Source organism: Ixodes scapularis, unplaced genomic scaffold, assembly GCF_016920785.2.
Source record: "Ixodes scapularis isolate PalLabHiFi unplaced genomic scaffold, ASM1692078v2 PGA_scaffold12__126_contigs__length_90152505, whole genome shotgun sequence".
NCBI lineage: Eukaryota > Metazoa > Arthropoda > Arachnida > Ixodida > Ixodidae > Ixodes > Ixodes scapularis.
Window position 1 is genome coordinate 59,046,187 of NW_024609838.1, and position 7,932 is coordinate 59,054,118.

Sequence of the window (7,932 nt, forward strand, 5' to 3'; positions counted from 1 at the left end):
CTGGAGACGCTGCTGCGAGACTCGTGCCAACAAATCGACTACTCCGACAAGGAGCGGGAGGCTCTGCTTAGGGTGAACGAGCAAATGGCAGGCAAGATAACTTCAATGCACACCACCATTCATGGTTTAGAAGATGCTTCTCGACGTAGCGCCATTGCTGCTTCCGAGGCAAACAAGGTGGCGGAGAAGGGGAAGGCGTTGGTAGAGGAGATGGGGCATACCTGCTGGAGGAAGAGGAGAAACACAGACAGACCCAAGAGAAAATGTGGCAGCAGTTTGAGGAGAAGCTACACTTGTCAAACGAAGCACTTCTTGTTGAGCAGGAGCGCGCGACGAAGGAGACAGAGAACGAAGTGGTGCTGACACTATAAAACCATCTGCTGCCCTCTACGAAGGAGGAGGTGCTTCAGCGCAAGGCTGAGGCACAGGAACGCGTGGACATGCTACAGAAAGCCATTGAGGAGTCCAAAGATGACCCGGAGCAGTGCAAAGCAAGGCAACATTCGGACGGCTGCACCAAGCTCAAGGCGCAGCTGAACGATGCCGTAAAGGATCTCACCATTCATATGGAGATGTCAAACAACCAGAAGTGCGACTTCGAGAGAAAGCAAAGAAGCTGAAGCGAGAGCACAGGACAACATCGAGGAGTGCACGATGCAGGACAAGAGAGGATTGTCCATGGTGAAGGAGTTGAAGAGGCAGTTCCAGACGGAAGGAAGACGGGCAGACAAGCTTCAGGAGAGACTTCAAGAAGTTCTCAACGGCACGAGTCTCGGGAGATCTGATGAGCTGTTTCAGCCCTTTAACTACGAGGAGCGCCAGTGCGGTGACTCCAGCAGCAACAATACTCCAATTTATTCTCCTTTTTTTCGGGGGGGCGGGGGGGGGGGGGGGTGTCTGTTTCGCAGAAGCTCGTTGCAAGGAGCAAGCGCCGCATAAATACATACACATACAATACATACATACATACGTCCGGTTCCGGGCCCTCCGCCGAAACGTGGCCTAAGTCACCCATTGCTTAGGCCGCCTCTAATTGTTTCTAACTATTTTTTTTGCAATGGTGAATTGAGCATAAACGAAATGTAAAAACCAAAGATCTGAATTCGGAAACAGCGAAACATTTGAATGAATGCACCGACTGCTTTCCAGCCTGGGGAAACGTAAACAATTTAGAAAGGGAAAACAACAAGAAAATATTAGTAAAAGAGACGATCAGTATAAAGACGTCTGTCGAATGCATCAGTCACACTGATGCTTTCGGCATCAGTGTGCGGCTGACTGGTTTGGAAGAACCGGGATGACCTCGGGGTGTCCCGGTGTGTGTGTGTTGACAGGGGATTCGTCGGCAGCTTTGTGTTGGCGCCGTCTGAGCTTGTCGTTGACTGGGATGTACGGAGGGCCTGGGAGAAGGAAGAGGGAAGGGGGTAGGGGTTTTTGGGAAAAGGAAGCGAAAAAGAGGGGAACCACAAATAAAGTATGTAGCTGCGTTTGAGACTTCGTCCGTGTCGTTCTGTGTTTTGTCTTGTTATGAGTCGACGCCCAGCCTGGTCTCTCGGGTAGCATGGCTATGTCGCTGGCGTCCAACCTCTCTCTTGAACAACGTCCTGGCCAGACAGTCCAGGAAACAGATAGGGAAAACTTAACAGGACGGAAGACTAGTTTACATACATTATAGTGTAACATAATGGCAAAAGGAGCGCACCGAACGGGCGGTGGACAGGCTCTTATGTAATAAAACTCGGGGCTCTGGAGCTGCCGTGCCATTGGTCGGTTAGTGCCGCATTCGAAAGCTGGCTTCAACGTCAGCAACCTCCTCTCGGCCCCGATGCTCGGTCGTTGTTCTCTCCGAATCGAAGGCGCTTTGTGGGGGATTGTCTTGCATGAAGTAGACGCAGACACAACAGAGTGCCCATCTGTTCAGGGTCGAATTCTGTCTGGCGTTCTCGTGAAAGACACACGCCTCGACACTTCTCCGGTTTCGGTTGAACATGCAAAAGGGTTCGGATCGCAGGATAATGCGACAGTACCGCAAAAGGAAAAATCGAGATACAAAGAAGCAGTCTCGAGAAAAGAAGAAAGAGTCCCGACTGTGCGACTCGTAATCTGTAAAAGAACTCCAAAAAGCAGCTGTAGAGCGTGTCATACATTAAACAATGTTTTAACAGCGTTTTCTTTACAGCATTTTTTTAGAGCAATTTTTTTAATTTTCTGTTGAAGTTTGTGATGATATTAATATTATACTTATATCGGAAGTGCCATTAATAAAGCCGGTTTGCTTTGCTTGACGAGTGTGATTACAGTAAATTTTTGCTGCAATCTGCTACAAGCAAATGTAGGTGTACAAACAAAGTGAACCTTTCAAAGAATGCTGCTTTCATTACCCTCTGCGTGCAAAATGTGCAACTTCGTACCCATTCGGCCTGTAGTTTAATTTAGCAGGACTCAAAGGCTGCCTTAAAATGTAAAATAATAATCACGTTAGCTGCCCCATATGATGAAAAAAAAAATTAATAGCCCAGTCGAATCAACAGAAATTTGCAAACCCAATATTTTATTTTTTATTTTTTTAGAAAAGTCGTGTGGACGGTGCTTAAAACAATTTAATTCCGTATTATCCTTTAACAAGTTTTCTGTTAAACATTCATTATTTTTGTGCATTCTTTTTTTTTTCTTTCGGTCGCACTCAAGTTATCGTTTACCTGAGGTACAATCAGAGTTTATTCATTTTACAAACGCTTATCGACGTTAGTATTGCGCTACTGAGGAGACAAACGACGGAATGTAAGCTAGGCTAAAAATTATCTACAGGAGGGGGATAATTTTTGTTCACTCGTAGACCGCCGCGTCGGCTGGTATTAGGGAGTTTCTCTTGTTTGTCCGTTTGCCATTTTTTGGGTCATGAAAACTTCAGTGTGCTGAGAGAGATGATAGTTGAATGGCCCCACCTTCATACCACATCGTACGCGAACCGGCAGCCACCGGAAAGCAAGCTCCATGCCGTGCAGGCAGCTAGCACAGGCGGCCCGGTGCGCTGCCGGACGGCCTGAAACTTACGGCGCCATCTAGGGGTGGCTCCGTAAAGCGAAGCGCGCGGGGTGTCATTATCTGGTCGCGGCGGAGAGCGGAGTCTCCATACCTAAAGAGCCTTCCTACACCGTGGCAAAATCACGGGGCAATGCCCAAAACTTAATCACCGTCAGAACATCTGGACATGTCATCGTCGTCTGAAGCTTCGCCAGCTTGGTAGACATCCTTGCAAATTCGCAACAATACTTCACTGACACTGTTGTAAAATGACCACGACAAGAAACGGGAGAAGGTGGAGACGGGCGAAGCGACGGAAGACCAAATACAAAGGCGCAAGCAACGCCGCGAGTCGATTCGCCATGAGCAACACTCGAGCCGAGCCGCCTCGAGCAACAAACAAAAATAACCTCCGTTTTTTTTTTTTTTTTTTTTTTTTTTTTTTTATAGCGCGTTTTAGAGGAGGGAGGGCAAAGTGCATGGAAGATCACGTTCCTCTCCCTCCCCTTCCCCGTTGCCCAGTGGGGGGAACGCTACATGCGCGATGGCGAAACCCGACGTCGGTTACCGCGGGCAGGCCGCCGGCTGCGGCTGTTTTCGTGCACCAACAGCTTTTTAAAAAACGAGAAGCGGCGCGGCTCTACGGCAACGCCTGCTCGGTGACTCGCGACTTATATTCGAATAAATACGGTAGTCAGCCGCGCGACGAGACACTCATTGGGGAGTTTTAGAATAACGTTCGCAATTTTAGCGCACGCTAGCGCTAAATTTAGCGCTAGTATTAGCGCACGCGACGCGAGAGAGTTTTAGACTAGCGTTTCTCCACCGCGACGCAAAAGCCCAAGCAGCTCGCGCTTGCAACACCGCCAAGATGCAGACACAATTTTTATTTCACACACGAAATGCTGTAACTTTAGAAAAAAAAAGTTTTTTTGTTCAGAGTACTTTTTATAGAATTGTTTATACATGAGAAAGCGACGCGAGCGGTTGACAAGTCGTGTCCGCTTGTGGCGCCTCGGCAAGCAAGGTCTCGCGTACTTACCTTCAGACATCGTACCTTCGCCGAGAAAAGTTCGCGCTTCGTAAGCATCAAGTTGCCGGGGGTCATTGTCAAACCACGTACAATGTCGTCCCGCATTGAACATCGCAGGCGCGAGGATGCCCCCGACGTCGCACTCACGACGCCGTCAAAACAGCCGCCGACATAATCCTGGAAGCCGCCATTTTTTTTTAACTCTGCTCGTCTTGGCTTTAGCCAACATCTCATCACGAATCCTCCTTGGAGAAGCGCAAAGACTCTTTGCGTACGCACGCTATTTCCGAGAAATAGCGCACGATAAAATTGCGCACGCAAAGCGCAAAACCTGGTTTGCGTTCGGAGGATGCGCAGTGGCGACGACGCTATTCTTTGCGTACGCAAAGCTTTAGCGTGCGCTATTCTAAAACTCCCTATTATGAAAGCGATTGGTGCATGCGACCAAGGCGATGAGTGACGTTTTCTAGAAACCCAAAAACCGAGGGACGCAAGCAGATACAGTGAGAAATCTTCGTCGCTCGTCGCCGGCACTCGTAGCTTCTCGCCGTCGCTCGTCTCGTTGATCGCTATATTGCTTACATGCTGTTCAGAAAGGCGCTCTAAGTGCGTACCATTGCATTGGAACCAGCCTCGCATCCAACCGTAACCAGCCTTTTTTTTTTTTTTTTAAGCCGCCCAGGTATAAGTTAACATCGTACATACATCGTTTCAAGCATGGCTCCTTTTTATCGGCCCGATCTACATTTTCAGTAAATAAAAACCCTGATTAAGCACAATTATTTTAGCTCAAAATTGTAACGAACACCTGGCCCACACGTTTACACTGAAGCGCACCCCGAAGGAAAAATCCATCAATGTAACCCTGTTTGGCCGTCAATGTTTTCTAGTGGACCGCTGACTGTGCCTGACTGTACGTCAAGCATGTCTGATTGGCCAACAAGTTACTCTGACCGACAGTCTAACTCCAGTCAGACTCCGCTTGTCGGCTTTCTGATGGTTTCCTGGTGGCAGTCGGCCGCCGCGAAATGCCATCAGGATGTCTTGGTGGCGATTCTGATTGTACATCGACTGTCTCTGGCTGTACGTCAAAAAGCTTTGACGTGCAGACAGACGTACGGTCAAAGGACGTAAAGTTCGTTCGGATACCACTATTTCGTCAAATCTATGAATACGAAAAGTAATCTATGCACGAGGAAACTATTTCGGGACGTGAGCCCATAAAACCACTGACGTTAGAGATATGACACGCAACCGACCGACAACCTTGATCAGAAGCCCGAGGAAGCGCCAAACACGACACTTCGCTTCGCTCACAGAGGCTTCGCCGAGCTTTCATGAACGATCGCTCTCGACTCGTTTCGTTTGCCCGCTTGCTCCAACCTGTTGATCCTGCCCGGGCTCTACAGTGTCTTATGTTTTAGTAGAATTTGTACTCGACAAGACTCAGCCTGTTGTGAGTTCCCACGAAGTAAGGGACTTTAGCGGTGTAGTTGAAGACGACAAGGTGTACCGGGTCTACTAGGCCGGAGACGCGCGAACAAAAGGATCGTTCTACGACGCGAAAGTACTTTACATGGCAGGTGAGTAGAACTGAAGTACGGCGAGGGATGTACGAGTGCTTTGCATAACATGCTGACGGCTTAACTGCACTCGCAGCCGAAGCATCTCGTATAAAACGAATATTGAAATCTACTTCCTAAAGCGGTAGCATAGCATAGGGGTTAAGATGTCCGATTTGTACGCAAGTGGTCGCAAGTTCGATCCGCGGTGGTCCTGCTTTTTTTTCTTTTTTTTTTTCTCGGACATTTTGTTTTATCGAGGCATTTGGCGATATTTATGAGTGCGTATAGCTTTACTCTTATATAAATGCTGCCCTTGTTGATGAAATTCCGTTGGCAGTGGCAGTCAGACGTCATCTGATGAACCATCAGATGACGTCTGATGGTCCATCACGTTCCACCAAGGCTGCTGACAGACAGTCAGTGTCCCAAATTACGTATCTTGATGGAATTTTCAATAGGGACCTAACATAATTTAAAAGTAGAACGAAAACGGGACGAGATGCACTTACCGCTTCATGGAAAGACAGACGCCTTCGGATCCTTGGCCTAACGGCCGAACTCGGAAGTCGCCGGCGGTCCGGCGATCGGACGAGTGAGCCGGCCTGACCCAGGCTGACCACACCTGGTTGAACTATGAGAGGCGCCGTCGAGTTTAGAACGAGAGACGCAGTAGAAACGGACAGCAAAACATCTGTCCCGTAAACTGTAAACGAGCCAACGACCCCCAAACCACTATTCCTTCACCATCTCCGCGACGACCAGAAATGGAAGCCGCGAAGTTAGAAACGCCGCGGAAGCCACTGGGCGGAAGCTTTACGTTTCGGTTTCGCTTTTCTCTGACGGTGGCCACGGTAGCGGGCTGACGGGTTTGCGGCTGGTTGCGACGACGAGACTCGGAGCCACGAAAAGAAGCCGAGTTGGCCGAGTACGAGTCACGGCCCACGATACGAGCAACGGGCCGTTTGCCGCTGTCGACCAGCGATGCGGTATCCGCGGCTTGGTCTCACGATCGGTTTGTTGCCGTGCACGTTGGCTTTGCTATGCGATACAGCTGGTGCGGCCGTCGAAAGCTTGTGGTGCTCATCATTCGAGACTAGTCGCCCCAAGACGTCGCTGTGAAAAGTTGACCGAGGAATTTGTGTGGAGCTCAACGTCGGTCTTTACGTGAAATCGACTTCAGCGCCTCGACTCCACTCGTTCGTCGAACGAAGCCGACGCGGCAACGTTTACATGAATGCGCACCAAGACCTACACAAAGGTGGCGCCACGCCGTGTCAAAGCTCGAAGTTATGCAGTTCCTTCACAAGCCGTACCACGTTTTCCGGTGCATCGAACGTGGAGGCCTCTCGACGCGTTCAGTGAACGTAACGATCGTGCCCGCTGTCTTCGGTGCTGTGGAAGAAGTTACGAGACGGAAAAACATCAAAACCCAAGCGTTAAGGGCTCCAGGCCGGGCCGCCGGGTCACTCTGGACCAGAGGCGACGTGTGTGCGCACGCTTTGAGGACGCCTCCGCGCTTCGCCGCGCCAGACCTCGCCGATCGCGACCGGACCAACCGGACTCCGAGTACGAACGGCTCCTGCGCAGCGAGGAACGGCACCGAGGTAGGAGCTGCTCGTTCTGCGCTACCATGCAGTGCTCTACAGTGCTCGGAGCTCTCGGTGTCGTTCGTGCTTGCGCCGAAGCCTTTGGGACCCCTTCGGACGCGCAAGTGGTACTTCGCAAGGCTTGGACGGGGGCACCCCTCACCGTGCAGCTCCGCTATATTCCGCTTACGTATGATCGCAATAAAAGCTCGCGTTTGTTCTCGGGAAAAAATTGCGCGACCGCTCTCTGCGCCACCGACGAGGTTTGCCGCCGCCATGGTCTCAGCTGTTCACTCGCTCTCGCAGCGAGCGCCTTCCCATAATCCTCCCCGTTTCAAAATGCGATGCGACCTCCGTTTACATAGGATGATTGAATGCGCACATGCCATCTCCCCCGCAGGGGGCACCTGTGAAAGCAGGTGTTAGGAGAGTGGCGTCTCCACGGACCCCGAGCCATGCGGGTTCGCCCGCCTACGTCTGGCTGCGCGTGGCTTTCCCGTGTCTGGGGAAAAGGGAATCCTGGTGGTTGAGCCAAGCCCGGGGTAGGTTTGGACCCTTCGGGGCCCCTGGGCGAGGCAATACACCACTTCGGCCCCCGCTTCTCATAGACGGGAGTCCTGGTAAGGCCCGGCCAGGATGATTCAGTCTAGTCGCCACTTCTTCTACTATCCCCTCCTTTCTTTCATCTTTGTCTTCTCCTTTCTTTTCACTCTTCTCATTTCTC